Below are 25,965 nucleotides of genomic sequence, written 5' to 3'. Positions count from 1 at the left end.
TGTAAAGAAAATCTTGTGGCATGTGGCAGCTCCATAGAAGAGTTACTCCAGAACCCGACAAAGACAAAAAAAACACTAGATAAAACTGATTGGATCTCATCCTTGGACAAAGCTCTTAAATACAAATAACATCGCATTTGCCACCAACTGCGAGAAAAGCTAAACGAAATTCAGCCATTTTTAAAAAGGCATCCTAACAAAAAATTGAGATCGACTCTTTTACGGGAATGGCTAAACCTCTTGCAGTCAAATGAGAGTATGAATATAAGAGGGCTTTCATCTACAAATAATTGTCGCTTTTGTTTTTTAAAATTTTTTATTATTAAGTTTATTGAAGTTTACATATAACCATGCAGAACATCAGATTTATCAACGTTACAACTATAGAATTCATCACAAATAATCTTCACAAATACCACCACCCCCTCTCTTAACAGAAAGTAAAATAAATAAATCTAAAACATTATTACAACTCATCCAAATATCTACCCCACATTTGATCAAAGAATTTCATTTTTTTGTTTCTGCGAAGAACAATCGCCTCAATTCTGGAAACCTGCCTTAAGTCCTCCACCCACTCTGAAAAGGTTGGCCTCTCAACACATTTCCATTTCCTCCAAACGATTTTCTTTGCCGAGTTTGCAGTCCTGAAAACCCAGCATTTCTGTGGGTAAGTGAGTTCTTCCACCTTATCATCCTCACCCAAGATGACAGTATTGTAGTCAAAATCTTCCTGCAACAATAGAACCTCATTAACCTTCTCAGTGACTTTCCTCCAAAATGTCCTCAATTCGTAACAATCCCAAATCATGTGCTCAAAAGAGCCAACTGCATGTTTACACCTCCAACAAGCCTCTGAATCAAGCATTCCTATCGCATGAAGTCTTTGCGAGTCCAAAACACCCTGTTAAGAATTTTGATTTGTCGGCTTTGCTCTGCCAGATTAATCGAAGTCACATTTTTACAAATATACCCCCATCTGTCCTCAGACATATCTGAGCCAAGTATCTCAGACCACTTTGATAACAATCCTTCTGCCGGTGCATGACGTTGGCCCAGATTTTTGTACACCTTAGATGCCATACCACCTCCTGCCTTATATTCAGACAACCAAATCTGCCATCCATTGCCATCAACTGCACCTTCATTCCGCAGTATTTTCCTCAATTTCCTGTATTCTCCCATTGTGCAGTCTCTGAGATCTTTAACCCGTGCACGTCTTTTATAACTGATCCATTTGCCATCTTCAAGCAAATCGCTCAGCCACATTACACCACTCAGGAGCCAGTTCAACCAAAGTAGCGGCCTCCCATTCAACAGTATTCCTGGATTCAACCAGATTGGGATAAAATCATTATGACATACTTTGCGTTTACTCTTCTTCCACAGTTCCTTCCAACAAGTTCTTAGAAATTTTGTTGGCGGAAATGACTGATAACCAAATCCATCCACCGTGGACAGCATAGCCCCAGGTGGTAATGGAGATGAATGGCTTGATTCCGCCAGCGTCCAGACATCATTTCAGTTTTCAACAAATGGAACCAGATGTCTGGCTCCAAAAGCCAAATGGTAATTTTAAAAATCTGGAACCCCTAAACCTCCACAGTCCTGGGGCAGCTGCAATTTCCACAATCTAGGGCGCGGTTGTTTATTCTCCCAGAGAAAAGATTGGATTAAACTCTCAATTTTCTTCAAAAAGCTCTTTTTAATGTCCAAGGGGAGCATACTAAGCACATAATTGACACGTGGTGTTGATGTCATTTTGATGGCATTCACTCTCCCCCATAGACTCAATTTAAGCTCACTCCATCTCTTCAAATCAAGCTCCAAGGATTGAACCACATTAGTAAGGTTGACATCCATAATTTTTGAGACATCACTGGTCAACCAAATCCCAAGGTATTTCATCTTACTTGGACACCATTTGAAGGCACAATTCCTCATCTTCAAAATAGTGCATGAGATTGATGCTGGTAGTGCTTCCGATTTGGTCCAATTGATCTGGTATCCAGATATTCTGTGAAATACACCAATCAACTCAATCAGCACAGGAATGGAGTTCTCCCCATTCTGAACCACCAGTAACATATCATCCGCATACAGCCAAACCTTTTGGCTGGCTGCACCATAATTGATACCTTCAATTCTCTCCTCCTCTCTTATCCTCACAGCCAGCAATTCCATAGCAATTACAAACAGGATGGGTGACAATGGACAGCCCTGTCTCGTGCCTCTTTCAAGTTCAAAAATGTCAGAGCTCATGCCATTTGTCCGAACACATGCAGTAGGGCATGAGTACAGCAGTCTTATCCATCCGATCATGTTTTCCCCAAATCCAAATCCTTTCAAGCACTCAAAAGATATTTCCACCTAATAAGATCAAATGCCTTTTCCGCATCCAATGATAATGTCACCACATCATTCTGATGCTCCCCGCTTTAAAATAGAGTCAGCAACAGTCTTCTCATATTATCTGATGCATGTCTTCCTTTCACAAAACCTGACTGACCGTCATCTATAATATCCATCAGATACGTTTCAATCCTCAAGGACAATGCTTTGGCTAAAATCTTGTTGTCAATGTTCAGCAAGCTGATTGGCGGATAACTGCCCATTTTAACTGGTGATTGTCCATCCTTCAGAAAAACAGAGATCGATGCGTGCCTTGTTGAAACTGGAAGACACCCATCCCTTAAAGATACACGCAGCATTTCCAACATAAGTTCAAAAACCTCCTCTGGAAATATTTTATGAAGTTCCGCTGACAGTTCATCTGGACCTGGACATTTCCCAGAGTTCAATGCACAAGCTGCCATCCTGAGATCTTCCACACTCAACTCTCTTTCCATGCACTCCAAAGATTTGGAACTTATTTTCTTCAAATGACAGTCCTCAATGAATTGACATATCTCACTCTCAGATAAATTGACTTCTGAAGAATATAGGGTTTTGTAGTATGACTGAAATGTTGCATTAATTTCCATAGGATCAAAAGTCACCATTCCATCATGCTTCTCTATTGCATTAACATCCATGACTCAGTGATGAGCAAGAAGCCGATCACATTTTTCACCCTTTTCAAAGTAGTTGCTCTTGGTTCTAAAAAGTAGCCACTCAGCCTTCGTAGAAGACAAATCCTCCAATTTTTCTTTTTTCAGTTTCAATACTCTTAAAGGATCACTTGAAAAGTTTGCATATTACCCCTTTCAAGACTCTGAATTTCCTCATTGAGCTTTTTCACTTCTGCATCCCTCAATTTCTTTTTCTTGCTTGACAATCCAATCAGCATACCTCTCATATATGACTTAAAGGCTTCCCACACAAACTCCACCCTGACTTCTCCAGTCCAATTCTCAGCTACAAAGAATCTTGCCTCTTGAACTATCTTATTGACTATTTCATAGTCCTCCAGAAGTGTGACATTCATCCGCCAAGTGTTAGAGTTTGGATCAGGAAAGGCCAATTGCAAGTCTATGGAGATCGGAGCATGATCCGAAATCAGTAATGCTTTAATGTCTCCCCTTTGGAATGATTGCGTGCAGCGGTCATAAATCAGAAGGAGGTCAATCCTTGAGTAAACATTATGCCTTGCAGAGAAGAATGTATATTGTCTCGTTGAAGGATTCTGCAATCTGCATACATCCGAGAGGTTCCATTCAGCCATTATCCTTTTCAATATTGTCCTTTTCAGATTATTTGCACTATCCATTGCCCCCATACTATTATCAAGTTCAGGCTCCAGAACAACATTAAAGTCCCCTCCCACAACAACATTACTTACATGCATATTCTGTAAAAGCTGTGCTAGAGAGACGAAAAAACTACCATCTCCCCCATTCGGAGCATATATTTTGCAGAGAAAATATGGAACATCCTGAATATTTGCAGTGACACAGACAATCCTCCCTTCTGCATTCTTCTCACATTTCATCTCAGTAATCGACAGGTTCCTTTTAAACAGAATACACACGCCTCTAGAACTAGTAGTGAAAGACGAGCAGTAAGAATCACTGACCCATTCCCTTTTCCATTTATCTATATCTGCATCTAGCAGATGAGTCTCCTGAAGCATTGCAAAATCTGCTCCCATTTCCTCCAGTTTAATCAAAATCATTTTCCTCTTGGTAGCACAATTAGCTCCATTCACATTCCAAGATACCACCCTCAAATTCCTCTGATAAGTGTAAGACATGAGTGGATCTCGCTTCACAACCCTTGTGATGAATTCACATAACACAATAGAACTTAAACCTACAACTGCTATAAAAGGCAAAACTGTGTCAAGGGTTTTGACCCATATTGAACCAATAGACTGGGTAGATGTGGGGATGAGCTGTCGCCACCCATCATTCCATCCCAGAGTCCAGGAGAACTGCGCAGTTGTGCGCACACCAAAATAATCGGCTGACCTGCCACCCATCAGTGCGAGCGTGCTGGGTCAGAAGAGCCATGGGTGAAATGGGGTGCCAAAGAGAAAAACAGCAGTGCCTGTTAGCTAAAAATCACTTTAAAAATCACCCTTTGTTTCTCTGAATGCAAGCTCAAATTGCCCATTTAAAACATTGCGAGATATCCAAAAATCTCACTGAACACCAGCAGACATGTGGCAGAATGAATTCTTGCGTGCATACTAAATCTGGAAAGATGAAGAGCCCAAAACAATGTTGATAACAAAACTGGCTGAGCTGTGGATGTCAGCAGCTTAAGTTAAATGGACAGAAAGCCACTAAAATCGAAATGTTTAAAATAAATGAGTGACCTACTTTTGAGTGTAACATAGGTTGCAACTGTTAAATGTCATGGTTTTGGCCTTAGAATCAGCATTCTAGCTGCATGTGTAAAAATTGTAAGTTTGATTTAAACTGGGAACAAACTGGACATTTAGCTGAAGCTTGGCTTAAAGAAATTGAATTCTGCCTGACAGCTACCCCCGACAGGAGTTGAGACTTGCACAACTGCATTCCCAGGCCTGGCTGCCTCCTGCTGCCCCTGCCAAAAGGAGATCACATGGCCCTGTTGATTGAAAGGGGAGTGGCACCTGGGGACCGTAGGGAACTGAACAATGGGCCTTCTTTGGCTCAGGCAATTGTTTAATTAAGGGGGTCGTAAAATGGCTTCCTCTTGGAAGGAAATGGGAGGGGCAGTGCCTCTGCTAGCAAGCTGAGCTTGGGGGAAGTGGACAAACCAGAAACTCCACCATGTGCTTGGGGGAAACCACACCCCTTTGGGCCAGAACATAATTTTAAAAAAGATGGATAATTCATAGTACGGACTTGTCAGAATTATATAAGTAATATCATTATTCTTGTGATTTTTCTGTGCACGTTTTAAGATGTGTTAGGACCCTGTGGTGTATTCTGGGGGGTTGCTAGCGGAAAATAGGGTCTTACTCCAAATGTCTGCATGTTAAAAATCTGACACTTCATCAATTAATGTCCATACTCCTTGCGCACATTTGTGTAATTTTTGGTAAATGTCTGATATTGGTAAACCGACCAAAAAGGGCAAAATGTTGTCATTTCTGAATCCCAGCTCGCAGGAACATGGGGCTTGAACAGAGACCTGTCTTAATTCATCTGTAATATGTACATGTAATGTCAACCACTTGTGTATCTGGGAAATATGTATTTGAATCAAATATAGATTTGTGGGCAAATTGACTAGGGGAGGATCCTCTGACCCATACACAGACCTCATCATGATGACAATCCATTTCCTTCCCCCAATCATGGGAGAGGGGAGAATTGGGCCAATGACAAGTAGAGAGGGGCAGGCTCAGTTATGCCACGCACACACCCACTTTCTAAACACATAAAAGCAGACAGTGCAGGACAGGTAGGGACGTTCACTTTCCACTTTCTTGCGGGACGCTTTGCCGGGAGACTTCACACTTCACATCCAGAGATCCAGAATTCAAATCCATCAATCTCCAGAACCTGTAGCAGAAATTAACTCCAGAATTTGTAGCAGAGAGGCCTGAATCCACAAGCTGAATCCTCTTCAGCAGGCCTCAAAACCAACCAAAATATTCAACAGCCGGGCGAGCTATTTGAATTTTTTGCCAAGAACTTTTGCAAGAACCTGTAGCAGTATCCAGAAAGCAGTGCTGTATCCGGAACCAGAGAGAACCACAAACCAGACCGTTGAGAGCAGAACAGGTACTTGACAGACCCAGAGAGCAGAGCTGACCCAGATAGCCGGGTCTTCAAAACCACCCGCCGGAAGTCCCGTCCAACCTGACCAGACCTTGACGACTTATTTCAGAAATATAGTGTGAGTACTCACTGTGCCAAAACCAATTTCTTAGTTTAAAATAATCTAATCCAAACTATTTTAGCCTATTAGAACTGCCTCCTAGAATCGTGTCATTCTGTCATCTTTAAAACTGAAAACTGTCATCTGTCATTCTGATTAAAATTTCAAATCCGAAAAACTACCTTATTAAATCGGCCGTATCTCCGGAACCGTTTGTGCTAGGAGCGAGTTTTAACTGTCATCTTACTGCTAAGATTATACGCTTTCCAACGAGCCTAGAACCGACTTGCTTTCCTTTGCTAAAATTAATTTTAACCTGATAGCTACTCATAGAGCATTGCTAAAGTGAGCCTGAACTAGTATAAACTAGATATCACCCACCCTGAACCCCCTATAGGGAATTAAAAGCCTTTTTAGCATATTTTTCGCTTAATTGCAACCACATCAAAGTATCTTGCCTGTGTTAAAACTCACACCTGTTTTCCTCTAAGCTTGCTAGGGGGGAACTGAATTATATTTGATTGCATTCCTGAGAACTGTGTGTCTTCTTTCCATCTCCTTATATTGCATAAAGGGGGGGGGGGGTGAATTGTCAAGGAAAAGTGATTACATTGTCTTTTGTTGAAGCCATATCAAGTTATTTTCTGTACTGCATTTCATTCATCATTGCATTTCCTTGAACCATATAAAGCATTCTTTCCCACCTCATTCTTCTGTTCCTATTCATAAGTAACCAAGAACTGTGCTACTGTAGGATTACCTCTTGCTGATTACTGCTCATATTCACAAGTGTACTGTCCATTATCAATTTATTTATAGAAGTGTGATATATATATATATTGTTTAATTTTTCAAATAAACCTTTTAAATTTGCAAAACAAGCCTACCTCTTGGCTCAGTGGGCTCAAGGGGGATTCTAAGAGAGGGTTGTTATACAAGGGTTCATCATCCAGATTATAACTTGCCATAAAAATATATAAATAAGGGCTTCCCTGGGCATCCCAGACAAGGCACTGACTTAGTGGGATTGCTTGATTGGAGTCACTTACAACTGAAAATATAAAAACACTCTTGGGCTTTTGTGATACATCCTCGACAATTGAAACAATACAACACCTCCTCTTGACTTGTCCGGGAACAAGGCATTTTAGATCGCCATACTTGACACACTATCTGGCTAAGGCACATATAGTCGAAGAGGAACTTTAGTGGTCTCGTCTGATTGGAGGAGATAGACCCTCATGGGCAATTGCTGCGGTAAAGATCTTGGATCAAATCTTTGGCAGCACTGCTGTGCCGAAACCACAGGATTTCACTCATGTTCACGGTGATACGGAAAGCAGCAAAATTACTTGGACATCATTGAAATTGATTTTCTACTTTTTTTTAGAAACTTGTAAAAATCGGTTTCGGCGATTATAATCACGTAAATAAATTTAAAAAAAATAATAATAATTAGCAATGCAAAATTTAAGGTCTTAATTCTGGGACTGAACAGAGTTTGCTCTCATTCTTTTGTCTTTAAAATTGAACTGCTGAAGATTATTTGGGTCTATGATATTATAAAATAACTTAAGGATCATATTTGAAAAACAAAACTCTCTTGTGCTACAAAGTTCTGCCTGTGTCAAACGTCTCAACTGAATCTATTCTAGATTGAACCTATAGTTAAACCCACTATGTTTTGTTCGATCTCTTGTGTTTATCTACTAACGATTTGTATAAAGAGGTCTCTGATTGTCTTAAATTTATGTTTGTTCTGGGAAACCCCTAAAACTACTACATTCTGAGCCCAAGCCTATCAATGTGGCATAAAACAACTGCTGCGACAAGAATGAGTAGGAAATAGCTAGTCAAATACTTTAACGGTTATGTGCTTTGAATCGAAGTCGCCATGTAGCAAGAACATATATCTGAATGAAGCTCATCCAGTGAAACATCGAAATATTTGCACTCATTTCGCAGTGGGAAATTTGCCTCCCGCAACATGCACATTTAAGTTCAATCCAGAGCATTTGGATCTGTGTACATGTGAAAGGGGGGGGGAGGGAGACGTTGCTTCACCTGCTGTTTGCATGTCCTCTGTACCATCGAACATAGTTGGTTCCAGGTCTTAGAACCAATGCTATCCAGACACCCTGGAAGCCACTCCTATTCCATCACTGTACTGTGAATGCTGCTGCATATTCTGCAGTAGAGAATTACATTCTCTTTGTGCATTTGCATTTACAATTAGATTTAGGGATATTAAGGATTACATATTAAACTGTGTACCATTTCCATGAATTTGCACTTTAGTGAAAGTAGTGCTGCCATAACAGATACACAATTTGACAGAATACGGCTGGTTTTAATTGAGTCATGGCAAGTTTTACATTTGATTTTAAGAATGTTAGTGTTTTTTAAACACGAGTAACTCAGCCATCTAAAGCTAATGGCCCTTATTCACGTTTTCCAAACACTTCTGTGAATGTGTGTTTGGCATTGCTAACCTAATGTTGCATTTATATAGCTGCCACAAACCCTGCGGTATCTGAGAAGAATGAAAGGCTGAGTTTGGCCCTGCCAGGATTCGAACCTGTGTTAGCAGGCTCGTATGGATGTCAAGGCGAACGCTCTACTCGCTGTGCTGTCGGACCGGCTGTTTTTACTGTTTGTTTTATATGCATATGGATAGCATTAGTCACATCATGTTAAAACAAAATCTTCTTTTTTCTGTTTTCCTTTTTCCATTTTAATGAAATTGAGCCATGTAAATATTTGATGATGGTATTAACATCGCATATTGCATTGTATGTTGGTTTGAGTGCTTTACCCGAAATAACACTACTGAAGATGACTTAGCCTTTCGGCCCCAGTGTGCGTACTTTTAAATAACTCGGCTTCACCATATACATTATGAAGGCCTTTTAAAGTAAACGGTGATTAGCGTAGGGATTGTCATTTAACAAACACAGCGGGGCTGAGTCGAGTAGTTGCTAGACCTCCAACTCTCACAGGAGTCCAAAACAAGTGCAGAGTCCAGCTAAGAAAAGTGCACAGCCTAATGAAACAAGTATAGTCAGGTGGAACTTCTCACATGTCGTTACCCTACGCATGGAGACAAGTTACTCATGATACCCAGGGCAAACTATTTTGACATATTTTGAAGACTTTTTTTTAAAGTGCATGTACTCAAGAGTGCACTCCTTTCTTGGCTGCTAGCCATCTGATAGAACTTTGCAAGGTACAACCTTTACAGAGCTCGCATGTTGCTCCATGTCGGGGTGAGTAGCTCATCGAATTCTGTTTTTTTTCTCTTTGCATTTTGACGCTTTTAGTATAGCCTAATATTCTCATGGAGGGGTCATTATTGTGTGGTAATGACCTACCAATTGGGGGGGGGGGGTCATGTTCCCATGTGACAATGACCCTTTCCGAGGTCCATGAGGCTATTAGCACATAGTGGTAATATCAATACGTGTTTTGGAGAGTAAAATAAATAGACAAACTGAGTTAGTGCATTCATTATGTTTTTATTTTGTAATACTTAAATAAGGTTCTCTTCATAAATTAAGTATTTAAATTGCAAACTATGTGTCCCTGATCCCGAGCGAGTGAAGTCTGTGGCGGTGCAGTGGTCGATAGGGCGGAGGAGGATCAGTGCGTCACAGCCCTCCTCCGAGTTTGGGGTTCTTTTGAGGTGAACCCAGAAGGAGACTAGTGATGATACTGATCCGCGTAGGGGTCTGAAGCCGGACTGGGCAGGGTCTAGGAGGAGGTTGGATTCAATGAAGAGGCAAAGTTGGGAGTAGGCTGGTCAGTCAATAGGTTTGGCTATGAAACGGTTGCTAGAGATGGGTCTGTAATTGGCCAGTAGGAGGGGGCTTTTTGGGGAGGAGTTTCATATGCAATGTATTGAAAGCTGCTGGGAATATACCTGAGTTGAGGGAAGAGTTAATGATAGATCTTTCAATGCTGCTTGCACAAGTTGGGGAAAGGATATCTTTTAGGAGGGCAGGTTGGCATGGGTTTCCTGGGGATCCAGACAGATGGCTGCAAGCAAGTTGCTTCAGAAACTGGGGTTGTGAGATGGAAGAGAAGGAGGAGAAAACAGGGCGGGCGGTTGGAGAATGTGTGTGGTTGGACGAGGGTGCAGTGTTCAGAGCTGGAGTGCTGCTATTTTATCACTGACGGTGCGGCTTCTTTCCAATGCTATGGAGTAGAACTGGTTCAAGAGGGCATCATAGAGTGCTTGGGAGTGGGGAGGGGTGGAGGAAGTGCATGGAGGGTCCTTGAATTCTGAGATGATCTTGCGTAGTTCTCTGCTGGTGTTAGGGGCGTTAGAGATTCTGCTCCAGTAGAAGGATTTTTTTGCCTTCTGTATTTCTGACTTGTAGGCTTTGATCTGACTGATGTATGTGTTACATAGGATGTTGCAGAAAAAAAAAAAGTATGCATGTCTGAACATCTGAGCATCGGAAGCTTGGGAACATGGACCTGTTACACTAACAGTTAAAGACTATTCAACCAACATTTTAAAAGCATCTTCTCGGTGGGGGAACTAACTGCCTTTGCTTTCTCCTGTTCCGGGTGTGTATGCATGACCCACCTCCTACTGACTTCCACTGTGTTTTACGGATTTTTCTTGCTGTGTTTTAAATCCTTTCAATATCACTTCACATCGAGGCTGTGAATTTGAAAAATGGTCTCACTGCTTCCGGTGATGACACTTCCTGTGATGTGGCTACATATTGAAATGATGTGCACCACATGTTCTTTGCTGCACTTGGCCAAAGAATCCTAGGACGTGTTCTGAAAATAGCATGAAGTACTAATACCATTTTGGCATTTCCAAATAGCACTATGGTGGCATTGATATCTCCAACCAGGTGCATAATAAGGGGAGGCTTTAGTTCTCTGCATCACAAAGACCTACAGATTGTGCATGGAAATAAAATATGCCCAGCTGATTGCAATGCCAAATGATTGCACAATCATGCCTAACATTGTCATGTATCAGCAAACGATGACGCCTTTGTCTGATCCTCTAGTTACGAGCCTAGGATGATTTGAAGGGAAGTACTTTTAGGGGATGAGGAAGAGCAATGTCAGGTACCCCTTCGATAGTGTTAGGGTATAATACTACTTGCTTCCATGCTAATGGTGGCTTTCACCCAATTCCATTAATAAATTCCACGATAGAGGCAACCGTGTTTTTGTCAAGTTGGTATTTTACAGTTCTGTAGCACTTCCACTACAATCCCACTTTCTCATGCCAGTGGGTGGATAGTGTCAACATATTCCAGATATGCATGCCATTGCCAGGCATTGTCAATAAAGCCCAGCTACTCACCTCGGTGCCAGATATTGTTGGAAAAGCCCAGCTACTCACTCCATTGCCAGATATTGTCGGTAAAGCCCAGCTACTCACTCCATTGCCAGATATTATCGGTTAAGCCCAGCTACTCACTCCATTGCCAGATATTATCGGTTAAGCCCAGCTACTCACTCCATTGCCAGATATTGTCGGTTAAGCCCAGCTACTCACTCCATTGCCAGATATTGTCGGTAAAGCTCAGCTACTCACTCCATTGCCAGATATTGTCGGTTAAGCCCAGCTACTCACTCCATTGCCAGATATTATCGGTTAAGCCCAGCTACTCACTCCATTGACAGATATTGTCGGTTAAGCCCAGCTACTCACTCCATTGCCAGATATTGTCGGTTAAGCCCAGCTACTCACTCCATTGCCAGATATTGTCGGTCAAGCCCAGCTACTCACTCCATTGCCAGATATTGTCGGTTAAGCCCAGCTACTCACTCCATTGCTAGATATTGTCGGTAAAGCCCAGCTGCTCACCGCATTGCCAGATATTGTCAGTTAAGGGAAGTTACTCACAGCATTTGGTGGATATTGTCAACAAATCCCAGATACCGGCGCCATTGCCATGTATTGCAGGACAGCCAAGTCACTCACAATATTTGATGGAATTTGTCAACAATGCCCAGGTACTCACACCATTTCCATGCATTGGCATTACGGTCCAGCTACTCACATCCTTAGATGGATATGTTCAATAAAGCCCAGCTACTCACTCCATTGACAGCACTTGTCATTAAAGCCCAGCTACTCACTCTGTTGCCGGGTATTGTCAGTAAAGCCAAGTTACTCGCACCATTTGTTGGATATTGTCATGTATTGTCAGTACAGCCAAGTCACTCACACTATTTGATGGATATTATCAACAATGCCCAGCTACTCACACCATCGTAATGCATTAGCATTAAAGCCCAGCTACTCACATCATTTGATGGATACTATGAATAAAGCCCATCTACTCACACCATTTCCTGGTATTGTCATCAAAAGCCTACTTAGTCCAAACTTGCGCAAAGTGCAGCGAGACAATATCTGGCGAGACAGATCTCAGCTGCAGTACTCTATCACTGACCCCTCTGCCTTTCCATCTGAGTACGGCGGTGACGGGGGTTGTGATGAAAAGTGAGCATGGGCCCTGTATTTGCCTGCACCTATTGCCAGACGGCAGGGAAAAGAGGCGCTAGGAAACGACACTTCCTGGGTTGGACTGAGACCAAAAAAGCCAGTCCCAGAAAGTGGTACACAATAATGAATCACAATTCACGCTTTATTATGATAAAGTGATAGTATTCATTTGGGTTCCAAGTCATTACATCCCCAGAAAAGAAATCGTTATGACCAACAATACTTTTTGCTGCTAGTTATGGCAATCTCAACATATTCTAGGACTGGTATAAAAATATACACAGACTCCACTTCTAGAACATGTGGGGAGGGTGCTGGATAATGAAAGAAAGAAATATTGTTTCTCGCGGGATAATAATAATAATAATAATAATTAGGCTTTTATATAGCGCTACAAACCCTCAGGTATCCGAGCGCTGCTTATTATTACCCACGGTGTGTGGTGCTCATTTATCGATCTCGGAAGGATGAAAGGCTGAGTTTGGCCCCGCCGGGATTCGAACCTGCGTTAACAGGCTCTGCACGGGTGTCAAAGCGAGCGCTCTACTCGCTGTGCCACTTGACCGGCATGATCTTTTCTTTCAAGATAATGACCGAACAACATTTATTTGTAAACATCTTCAGCAAATTGTGAATTTTAAAGCACATTGGTTTGCCACTATTGCTTATAACTACCAGCTGCAAAATGCAATAAGTGGCCCACATTGACGCAGAAATGTGGTCCATGCTGACCGATCAGGCATTTCCCTATTGCCCTACTGGCTAGTCCTCGCCTGCACACATCTCTCGCAGTTGCCATGGCGAGGGCAGAGGGAAAGCAGTTGTAGGATTCCATGTTCCTCTCTCACTCCTCTATGTGTGCCATTGCAGAAGAAGCTGACAAACCCATTATTCCACTGTCAGCTTCCATGTTGACAAATACAGAATTGTGAACGGACACTTTGTGACTCAAGTTATTGTATGCTTTAACACATTTGTGGAAGAGCCAGCAGAGAGTAAAAACTAAAAGAATAAAATAAGCATACAGATATGTTTTAATATAGCTCCTAGTGCCAGATGCCTCTAACTTTTAAGCACTGCACAGCACTGTGAGGCCTTTGGGTGTGTGGCATTATATAAAAAAATAAGTAGATAGATAGTTTGTACAGACATGAATGGTGCTCTGTTTATCACACAACAATAAGGGAAGGACTAGAAATTACGACTATTGGGCCTGTTTCATGGATTTTTTGGGGGGTGAATAGGGACTTGGCACAATATTTTGGGTGCAAAACCCCATTCGTTGATCCATGGAAACGACTTTGAAGGCCTTTTCCGTACATTGCAGGGCCTTCGAGCAGGTTTGACATGTCTCTGTGTGCAGTTGATCGCATTGTGCAAGACTCCACGCAGAGTGTGGGATGGCCTCCGCAGAGATGTAAATAGGGGGCGCAACATGCAGAATGTGGAGGGACAAGGCAAAAGGTGGGCGTATCGCGGGACGACCCGCGTTAGGCAACCACACGCCCAGAACTGTGCAAAACCAAGTGTATGCATCTGACCGTGCAACATCACGTTGGGGTAATCAGCACACAAAGCATGCAATCACACTGCCATCTGAAGGCAGGCGTAAAGTCCCAATCGCATATGATTCACCATGCAAAGGTATGGTCCGATCAGAAATTCAGGGGTGCGTGCATGAAGTTGGGGTACTGATTGGAGTTAGGGGTGCAGTCACAGTTTACGGGGGTTTGCATGCAGATTTACTGGGGACCGACTACAGTTGCGAGAAAGGGTACACATATTGAGGGGGTGCTGTGAATAATTATGGGGGATCCCACGTAGTGTGTCCAGGGTGCTGCATTAGTTGGGGAGAGTTGCATGCAGTTTTGCCAGGGTGCATTACTTCGCGGACGAGGAGTGCGCCAAGGTTGATGTATTTGGCTGTGATCGCTTTGCATGAGGTCGTGTCCTGGGCATATCGGCTGCTACTTGGGGGAAAGGGTTATTTTGCAGGGAATATTCCATGAATACGCAGAGCACACACAAAAATGCATGCATGCTGGGACCTGCAAAGTCGTTTTCAACACAATGACTTTGGGGGATCAATGTGCACTTTTCCATGAATCGGATCCCAAGTGTCTAAGTGATTATGAGATGGTCTTATACCATGGGTCGTTTTAAATGTGAGAACGCTCCAATTTCCTCCTAATTTAGATAATTAATTTTCATTTCCTAAAGTATTAATGCCCTTTGAAATTGTGTAATGGATAATCAAAATTTGGTTTGTGCGGGAATTTCATCATCTGACTTTTTACACCTAACTAGGACCATGCTAAAAGCTGCACTTGTTATGCAACAACTATTCCTAAGAAGTGAGTTTCTAGAGAACCGTGATGGCCTACATTTGTTTAAAATGAATACATAGCGTAGGCAAGAACACTTGAGGCGGTGGTGGCCATTTTATAATCCCCAGAGTGTAAACGTAAAATGTAGAATCAAGGCGTGAGCTCTTCCCTCCTTCATTTTACATTTTGGGGATTTTAATGATAAAGGGAAGTGGAGTGGGGGCACGGAACAGGATATATACTTCCCCCCTTGCATTCCTGCTTCACATTCAAATGGAAGCATGGTTTTCGGCCAACATGCATTTTCATATTGGTGGAAAACCAATGGATTTTCTGTGGAACCCGCCTAACTTTACCGCCATATGAACATATTGTAAATGCGGCCTGCAAAGTGTAAGTTGCAAGCAGCATTTCAACTTTTTCACCAAACGGATTTGAAAGAGAAGAGTTTTAGACTTTGCATTTCGAAACCATTTTAGAAACGTTACAAATTGCATGCAGCCGACACAGTCCACTTCAATGCAATGTAGGAGTAAAATAAAACAAATGACCCCCAAAACTGCTTGGATTAAAATAGCAGAATATCAAGATCCCTTTATGCTTTCTATTGCCCTGTAAAAAATGACAAAAAAATAAACCAACTGACATTAATATCATACATCCACGAGCACCATTAAAAGGAAAAATAACCCTTCATGCCTCTAAGGTGCTGACGTGCTTTAACTAACTAAAACTAACTAAACAAAATTCTTATATAGCGCATTCACTCACCCATAGACATACACAAACACATAACACATAGGTTCCGAGATGGAGCAAAGAGATAGACGTCAATGGTCATGATGGCTAGCAACGTCCTGAGGAATAGCCAGTTATCCTACACTAGTGTATGAAGATTAGACATCAAAAAGGAAAGTTTGAGATGGAGTGGGATCATATTCCAGCTTTTCGGGCCCCAGGCAGCAAAGCTTACTTCACCCAATTTCCTCAAAAAGGTGCGTGGTTTACCAGTAGCAAAAGGCTGTTAGAACGCAACGTACGCTTAGGTACAGCCATATGAAGCCTGGATTTTAGATATTCCGGGGCTTTGCCTGAGAGGCATTTAAAGGCTATTACTAAGTCTTTGAATTTAAGCCGCTGCTCAATAGAGAGCCAGTTTAGCTTTTTTCGATGCTCTGTGATATGGGTTTGATGATTTACGCCACATACCGCTCGGACTGCTCCATTTTGTATAGTTTGGAGACTCCTGATATTCCCATTAGAGGTACCTATTAGGAGACTATTGCAGTAGTCTAATTTGGTATTGACTAAGGCTGCTGCAATAGATGCTCTGTTAGCTTCGGACAGGTACGGCGTATTTGCTATAGAAGATGAGTGAAGAAGCTGCATGATGACTTAAGATAGGATACATGTTTCTGGAATGTCAGATGGCTATCAAAGTAAACTCCCAAAGACTTTACATATTCAGATACAGGGATATTATTACCACCAATTACAAACGCTTTGTAATCTGTATCCATGTTTTTTTGCCTATAAGGTGTACTGATGACCAACAACTCTTTTTGTCATTTAAGGCAAGAGAGTTGAGAGCCATCCATTTTTTAATAGTATCATAGATTTCATTTATGGTAGCGAGATCGTCTTTATAGACCCCGGATAGTTTGATCACTATCTGTGTGTCGTCGGCATAATTAGCAGATTGTATGCCCATGGATTTTAACAAATCACATAGGGCCTCATTACACGTTAGGATGTAAGGGTTTACCGGTACCGGTAAGGGCACCAGTACCGGTAAACCCTTACCGCCTTACTACGAGTTCCCTTTGTGGGACCCGACTTTAACGGCTGGTTTTACCAGCTGTTAAAGTAGGGTGCTGCAAAGAGACCTTGGAGCTAATTACGGGACCGCAATTTGCGGTACCGTAATTAGCGCCTTTCCCATTCCCATTATGCCCTATGGGGGCAAAAATGGGAATGGGGAAGTGCCTTGGTGAATGGGGAATTACCGCCCCAGCTCACCTTGGAGTAGGGCGGTAATTCCGCCATCCACCAAGGCGGACACAGTAAAATACTGGCGGCAACCATGGCGCTAATAGCGCCATGGTTACCGCCTACCGTGTAATGAGGCCCATAGACATTTAATATGAATGTTAAAAAGTAGTGGGGATAGGCAAAATCCCTGGGGGACACCACATGTAACAGGAATTTTCAGAGACTTAGAAGATCCCTTCGCAACACAGGCATTTCTAGGACCCAAGAATGATTTAAGCCAAAGTACTGCTGCAGGGGAGCATAAACCAATTTTTTGAAGTCTTTCAGCTAGTAGTTCGTGATCGATCAAGTCGAACACAGAGGAAAGATCCAGCAAAAGCAAGAGAGCAGAATTGCCTTCCTCAAGTATTTCTGTAATATTGGCCTTAAGATCTAATAGTGCTGTCTCCGTTCCATGATTAGCTCTGAAACTGGACTGTTCCCTGGCCAGAATGTTATTATTTTCGACAAATTTCTCTAGCTGTATATAAGCTATCTTGTCCAATATTTTAAGTATAAAGGGAACATTTGTGATCGGGCGGTAATTCTCGGGCATCAAAGGATCAAGGTTTTACCTCAGTTCTGTCTGGGTTTTCTTCAACGCTATTGATATTGATATTTTATTTATATTGTGCTCGTACACAAGTGTTTCAGAGCACAACCAGGCAAGGGAGGGGAATAGGGGAGAACACAAACAACAATCTTATTAGGCCCAGTGACATTGAGAACACGCAAGTGCATGGGAGAGGGAAAGGGGAAAAGTGCATGAAAGGGGGGAGAGGTGGAAAGTGCGGACAAAGGAGAAACAGATAAATAATAATAAATAATAAAGGCAACAAACAGTGGTAGTGCAGCGAGCAAGTGGCAAGTGCTGGGTTTAAGGCTGCAGACAGGGTATGTCTGATAAGTGCAGGAAGGAAAATGGGGCCCTAGGGAGGGGGTTGTACAGATACAGACCCCAGTGCCAGGGGTAGCCTGGAGGCAGTGCAGGAGGGTGGCAGGAGGAGCAGGTATATGGGCCCAGAAAACAGAGTGGAGGCCAGGTGCACAGTGCCTAGTAAGAACAGATCAGCAGGGAGTGGCAGGGAGGCTGTTCCAGAGGGAGGCCCCAGCCGAAGATAGAGATCTAACCCAGGGAGTTAGAGGTAGAGGAGCAAAGAGCTCGAGAGGGGATGTATTTGCAGAGGGATAGCTGATGGTATTTTGGACCCAGGCCCACAAAGCCTTGTGGACAATCCAGAGGGTGTTGAATTTAATCCTTGCATCCGCTAGGAGCCAATGGAGAGATTTCAGAGCTGGAGAGATACGATCCCAGGGCTTGAGACCAAGGACAAGTCTTGCAATCCTGTTCTGGATTAGTTGCATAGGGCGGAGAGTAGACGCAGGTAGATTTAGAAAGAGGCTGTTACAATAGTCCAACCTAGAGAGAATCAGAGCTTGGGAGACAGTGAGCTTCTGGTGGAAGGAGAGGAAAGGCAGAGTACCCCTGAGGAGGTGCAGTAGGAAGTTTGACTTTTTAGAGACATCAGAGATGTGGGCGGAGAAGGAAAGTGTGCAGTCAAAGATGACTCCGAGGTTCTTAGCCTCGCAAGTTGGGGTAACAGGAGGGCCAAGGGAGGCCAGACAGAGAGTGAGGGGAAAGGAGGGTGAAGGTGTGCTGATGAGGAGGATCTCCATCTTGCTGTCATTCAAGCAATGATTGTTGGCGGTACACCAATCTTGAATGCCAGTTAGGCAATCAGAGATGAGAGGAGGTAGCTGAGGGCAGCCTGAAAATGAGTTGAGTGTCATCAGCATAGCACTGGGAATTGGAGCAGAAAATGGCAATGCAGTGGGCGAGAGTTGCCAGGTATTGTTGAAAAGCCAGGGCGAGCGGTTAGATCCCTGGGGGACACCACAGGTAGTGAGGGAGATGATAGGAAGGACCCAAGTTGGACCTGGGAGGGTCGATCATAGAGGAAAGAGGTCAGCCAGGCCAGAGCCTGATTGGTAATACCTAGGTTATCATGGAGACGGTTGAGCAGGATGGTATGGTTGACCCTGTCAAGGGCGATCGAGTAGGATGAGGACAGAGTGAATGTTAGAGTCAAGGTTGGAGAGCAGATCTTCACAGATGTTCAGGAGAGCAGTTTCGGCGCTTCTGGCAGCTTTGAAGCCAGACTGGCGGTCATGGAGACAGCCAACAGAATCGTAATGAAGGTTAAGCTGAGAGATGGCTAGATTTTCCAGGATTTTGCCCAAAAAAGGTGTAGTGGAAATTGTGCAATAGTTAGCAGGACAGGAAGGATCAGCTGCGGGTTTCTTGAGATAAGAGGGAGTGCTTCAGAGGGGAGGGGAAGGATCCTGAAGCAAAGGAGAGGTTGCAGAAATCAGCAAGGGCCGGAATGAGGGTGTCAATGTGGTCCTTGGTGGTTTTAGAGGAACAGGGATGAACCCCGTTTTGACAAGGCTTTCATAGATTGGTCTTGTCTAGCGACCTCATCAGGGGAGAAAAGAGGAAAGGATGAGAAAGAGGTTGGGGGGTGGCTGAAAGAATGTTAACATGCACAGACTGAGAGGGGAGGAGAGGGGGAGAGGAGTAGAGGAGGGACAGAATGACCTGGGTTTTTGAAATAAAGTGAGAGGCAAGGGCACTGCAAAGAGCCTGGGAGGCAACAGGCGGGGTAGAGACTGTGGAAGGGTTGGCTAGCTCCTTGCAGATTTTAAAAACGCTAACAACATTTATTCCAACCCAAATTTGAAAACGTACCGGTTGACTTCCTTCATTTCTGGACAGAGAACAAAATAAAATGGCAAACCAAAATGTAACCCCAACCATTTTTACAAAACATTACCATAATCAGCTGCAGGGAATCAAGTTTACACAATCCAGAGATCTCGGAAGATAATTCCCTGGCCTTTTTAGATATGCCTTCCTGTGACTCTTCAAATTTCTGCAGATGACCATTGTCCCGTCCTTTTGTTGTCCTTTCGTGTTCTTGTTGCGCCCCCATGCCTGCTGGCACATTATAACCTTACAAATAAATAAATAAATAATTTCACACATTAGTCTCAATGAGAACAAAAATGTTGATAAAACATCAGTACTATTATGCTGTAAGAAGTGCTTTGCTGAAAATTCAGAAAGCTAGCGATTGGCAAGCGAATCAAGACAGTTGATAAAATCCACTAGCCCTTTAAATGACACAGCAGCAGACAACAAATACCTAACAGTGTTTGGAATTACCTTCTTCATTGTCGAGGCAGGGGTTCACAAAACAGGCTCTGGGCCTTATCTGCCACCTCCTTCTGTTGAGCAATCTGACCTTCTGCCTCTTTTACACATTGAAAGAGATTGTGGCCCCTACAACATTTGACAGAAGTCAACTTCTTTGCTGATTTGTGGCAGTGCTACATCACCTCCAGCACCCCTACTTCCAGCTGACTCATGGTGTGCAACATCAAGCAACCTTAGAGGAAGATACATTTATTACAACTTGAATTTCTATTTAGAATTACCCACGAACATATTTTCTGTTGCTATTTTTGTAAACACACAGCAATGGTGTTTTTCACTTTGTTAAATTTGATATTTTTGTGATACAAAGATTGTTTCTATTGAAACACACAGTTGACCTTAAATGAATTTATTTGGCACAACATGAAGTTTAAAGCTATGATTACATCCAACACTTTAGGTACTGTTCAAGAAGATGTGTTGACTCGGCCAGAGGGCACATAATAGGTTTTTTGTTGTGTTTCCTTCTCACCCTCTTGCACTGCAAATGTTCATGAATATCTTTAATATTCTAGTGAACTAGTGATTTAAACAATACTTAAATATATTTTAACTTGTGTACCCCTGTTTTTTATAATATACCTCTGACTGTAGGTTGCACACAGATCTATGAAAGGAGCGCTTTAACCTGCTGAGCTAGTTCTTTGCCATACAGTTGTCCAAAAGGTAATGTAAACTGAACAAAGCAACTGTTGACCAAAATGACGGCAATTGAACAGCTATTAGCCGGAATGCATCTTCTCTGAGATTGCATTTGTATCTAGTCACAAATTAGACAGCATTCATCACAGCACTTGCTATTCTCTACCTGCTGCAAGAATGACTACTCCTTTTAAACATGCAGAATCAGAGCGGGCAGGAGTCGTCGAGACAGCTAAAGATGGCTGCCTCCAAAAGGCATATTTGTCTAGAATCACTATGGAGACTGCGGCGGTTACATCTTTGTGGCATGCTGCTCGCGACACAGATAAATAGCTATACATATCCTCCTGTACCGTTGATTCATTGTGCTGCCAGCCCCAAACACACTTTTTCAATTCACTGTCCCCAGCCGGGCTCTTATCCAAGGCTCATCGAATTCTGTAAACGACATCTAACCATTCCTTCTGTAATGCCTAGCAACCAGGGGCACAATCGGATCTTCTCAATCCTTTCCACGTTTCCACCTTTATGCATCAACTCTGAAAAGGTGGAATCGCCAGTCTTTCAAAATGTTATAATCCTGTGGCTCTTTAAGCATTACTCCTCAGTGGTAATGCATTCATACAAGAGATGTTTGGTCTTGTAAGTTGATAAACAGTGAACCTTTGCAGCTTTTGTGCTATCCAATAAAAGGCATCACATGCTGTAACATGCAGGAGTTCAGCCTCAGGTAGCCTTTAGTTCTGTCAGGCCTCTCTCCACACTCCTCCAGCACCCACCACCCACTCGGAATGGATTGCCTGTGATTCCTGCTCCCAGGCGCTCACCTGCCAATACCAACAGTAAACGGTTCCTGAGAAGCAGATTCCAATTGATGGTATGCAGGCTTCCCATTATACAACATCTTGTTTATTGAAGGCAAGAAGAAAGAGAAATCAGCCACTTCCTTGAGCACTTTTGTGGTCATGTAATTGAGCCTCCCTTTGAATTGAAGCCCAACCAATCAACATGCTACAAAGCATGGACGTCATTTGGGGGCATCCAGGGTTAGCAGTTGATATCCCTGCCAACCTCCTTGCTACACCTGACAATTCATTGCTATCCCTGGTCAAAATGGCAGTGCCAGGGGCAGTTAGAAATGTGCGAGTCCCAGGGGCATCCACCGCAAGACAGAAAACAGTGTATCAGGGGTCCTCCAAGGCAAGTAACGATTGGAACACCAAAGTAATCCAAAAAAGAGCATACACCAAGCAGGAAGTAGTGCAGTTTATTTGGGCCCAGGCGCAGCTGGAAGAGCACCATTCAAACAGCATGGTGCAACAGAACTTAGTGAAGAGAGCTGTCAATGGCACCCACTGCACAAACAACATAATTTGCATGAACACACTTGAAACATTTGTTGACCACCTCATAAAGCTAATTGGTGGGACTTCGTCAGCCCCCTATATCTAGGCATACATTAATTGCTTGTTATTGGTTCAGGCCATCCTGGTCCCCATTGTCCCACACCAACCATCATGACATCATAAACCTTCCCACACCGCCCCATAAGGACATTTCATTGCATTACGTGATTGTGTTGACCACTGGAACTTTATTCAGCTGCCATTACTCAGTTCCCATCAAACACCCAAGACAACCTGAGTTTGGCAAAGGAGGGACATTCACACGGCATCCGACCAATGAGGTGCTCCACGGACATCGGCAAGGACACAAAATGCTGTTGCACCCTAGAGACACCCAAACCTTCCTCTGTGATTTGTACACTGTTGCCCGCTCCACAGCCCTCTTCTCATGACCATCTGCCAAGGGGCGATTTGAAACTGCTTACCTCACTGTGGTTTGAATTATATTTGCCTGCATTTCATTTTTAATTCTTTCTCAACACTTCCTAGCAAGCACCCAGGTGCCTTGCTCGCTGGCCTCAAAAGTATCTGTTGGTCCTATTCCCCTGCGGCTACATTCTCATGGGAATGGCAAACTTGCAACATTTCTCCAGCACACTGCTGCAGCTGAGTGCTCGAGAAATTCAGGTTTGCTCAGGACACAATGCCTGTGAAAAGACAAATGTTTTACTTACCTGCGGCCTATAATCCCAAATGGCTGCTATATGGTGTACATTTGTAATACACTACCTTTTCTATGCCCTACCCCGGCCCCTTTGCTCCATGCCCCACGTGGTGCCCCCTATCACCACTCTTCCCCACAGACTTCTCCAGCTGCACCTGAGCACACAGCGCACAAGTTACACAGCAAACTGTCAATGAGGTCCTCACCTCCAAGAGTGCCGCCTCCCTTTCCCCGTTGCATCCACCCATCAGTCACATCATTGGTACGTGCGCCCCCCTTCAGAGCATTGGATTTGCACCTAATCGTAACAGCATGATCTACGTTCTCCTTTTTGTTTTTTTGAACAACATATGTATTGCGTGAATTGCTTAATGCTTTCGCTTGCTGCTTTGTTTAAAGTCTTTGCTTTTCACTGGAATTCATATTCCCAAATTTCATGAATATGGAGCAGACTGGATCTCTAGGACTGAGAACTGTAGTCAACGTGATACAACAATTAAAGGGCTTCACTATTCATATACAGGAACTAGGAACATACATTCTTTTAACAATATTCACAGCGGAACCTCCTGTTGTTTCTGCCCTATTTTAAGTACATTTGATGAAAATAGAATTACGTGCCAATGCAAATCAAGAAGGGTAGGTTAAAACATTCACAAATCACACCTGAATGGAACAAATTGAGATGGCATGACATTGTTCCTACTGAATATTGATTAAGTAAGTGTACACATTCCAGGAACAATATATAGCTGTAAGAGGGTACCATAACAGATATTTCATAACAATTATTAAACTTAAAATAAATAGGCTACATATAAAACAGTGCTTTGAGGAAACAGTTCAGCATCCCACTCCAGTACAGCGCTTTGAGGAAACAGTTCAGCATCCCACTCCAGTAGCTGAGCCAGTTCAAAGAGTAAAACGATCACCCGAGGGGATAGGTGCAGAGGCTGAAGTCAGATGATAGAGTGTCCGCTCTTCATCATTCAAATGTCAATAAATTCAATATCATTAAATAGGGTAACTATGACTTTTATTATTACAGTGCTTAGAAGTAGTATTGCATTATCCAGAGCACACTATAAAAAGGTGCATTATATTTAGAAATATACAAAACCTGTAACATCTCTTATCTTTGAGGCACCCTTATTGACAAAGGAAGTCAATACCCTCCTCAGCGCTCTGATATTGAGGCACAGCCTGCTGAGATGGGATGGTTTGATGTCCAGTGTATGCTGGACCGGTGCAAAGGAAGCACCCTTGACATTTCATGGCAGTACATGGGTGCATGAGTGTGATGCTGGAAATGCATCGGAGGGACAGGGCCACCGTATCCTTGTCCTTATTGTCTTTATCATGTATATTCTGTCTTGTTTTCCGCGCAGGAGTTCATATGGGACTCCTGGCGGTGCAGCTCTTCCTCTTTTTGGTTGTGGTGAACAAACCCTTTGTATACCCTTATGGCACCGATGGGCGGGAGTACAACCTTGTCCTCCTAGTGTATGTTTTTGGGCATCTGCGTGTGGCCCGCAGAGCAGGGTATGGGCTGGTGGCAGCTCCATGTTCAATTTGACAGGTGATTTGAGTATCCTCCATTTTGGCATACCCAGGCCCTGCCATTGGAATCAGTTGATTACTGATAGGAGACAAGATGACCCCTACGTCCTCTTGCTTTCTATCACCTTTTACCTTGTTTTCCGGAAGTCCTGGGAAGCCCTGACTCTGTCCCTTCCCCCTGACTGGCTGTTGGGTGGAAGTTCCATATATGGTATTGTGGAGAAGTCCAGGCCAGACTAGCTGGAGCCTTCCCGATGACTGTATGTTGTGGGTATGCCGTGGGGTGGGACCTGGGTGAATGGAGTGTGTATACACATTTCATGTTATGGGTGTATAGTATCTGGTTTGCGACACAAAGACTGAGATAGCCCTGCCCAAAAATGGCATGAATGCAGTGTGGAGTGCTGAATGGCTAGTTACTTGTCCGAATCCACATTCCGTGTTGTTAGAGTCGGGGTGGAGAAGAATGGCCTGAATGCACTGTGAGCCTGATTGGCTGCTTGACTGCATGAATGCCCTTCTGAATGATTGGTTGCCTGAGTGTGACCCAGCAGAGTGAATGAGAGACCAAACAGTATATATGGGGACCTCTCACTGATGGAAATTGTTCAGAAGCTGAAGTCGATACTTGATGCTTACTTTCGAAGCCGAGTCAGAAGAAGAAGGTGAACCGCTGTTCCCTTATACGTAATCTGATAGCTGCTGTGCCTTCGAGAAACAAATCCAAGAGAGGACCTGGCTAGGAGACCTCTTCCTGAGCTACGAGGGACCTTCGTGCACCAGCTGATCTTTGCCAAAGCTCCCTGGAAGTCAGACCCTCGAAAGGCTGCCGACTGGGGAAGGGGACCGCCATGTAATCCAAAGTGAAGCACCCGGACATCTGTCCATCGTCCTTGACCAGGGTTTGCAGGTTTGCTATAACCGCTGGAAGCCTGGCGAAGTTTGTTGCCCAGAAGCGGGGACAACTTGACGTCATGCTGCTCAATGACCGGAGCTGTTATGCTCCACCTTTCCCTAAGACTTTTGATCCAAGGACTCCCTTGTACATCATTATCACCCACTTTGTCCTGCTGGAGAAAGTCAAGGTCGTCGATGACTGAGGAGAATCTGCCAGTGGGTTTCCCGCCACATGAAGACCTCAAAGATGCCACTGAAGATCCGACAGCTAGCCGTGGTCACATCCCGATTGACGACACCAGACACCGACAACCCGACGCCCTTGCTGGGTCAAAGTTCTTCATTGACTCTTTGCAGCAACGCATTATTGTCATCGAGGTATACCATACGCCTCATCTTCACAGGACGTTCACGAGCTT

Source organism: Ambystoma mexicanum, chromosome 6q (genome assembly GCF_040938575.1).
Source record: "Ambystoma mexicanum isolate Mex_15411 chromosome 6q, UKY_AmexF1_1, whole genome shotgun sequence".
Classification (NCBI taxonomy): domain Eukaryota; kingdom Metazoa; phylum Chordata; class Amphibia; order Caudata; family Ambystomatidae; genus Ambystoma; species Ambystoma mexicanum.
This window is presented reverse-complemented; position numbering follows the sequence as displayed.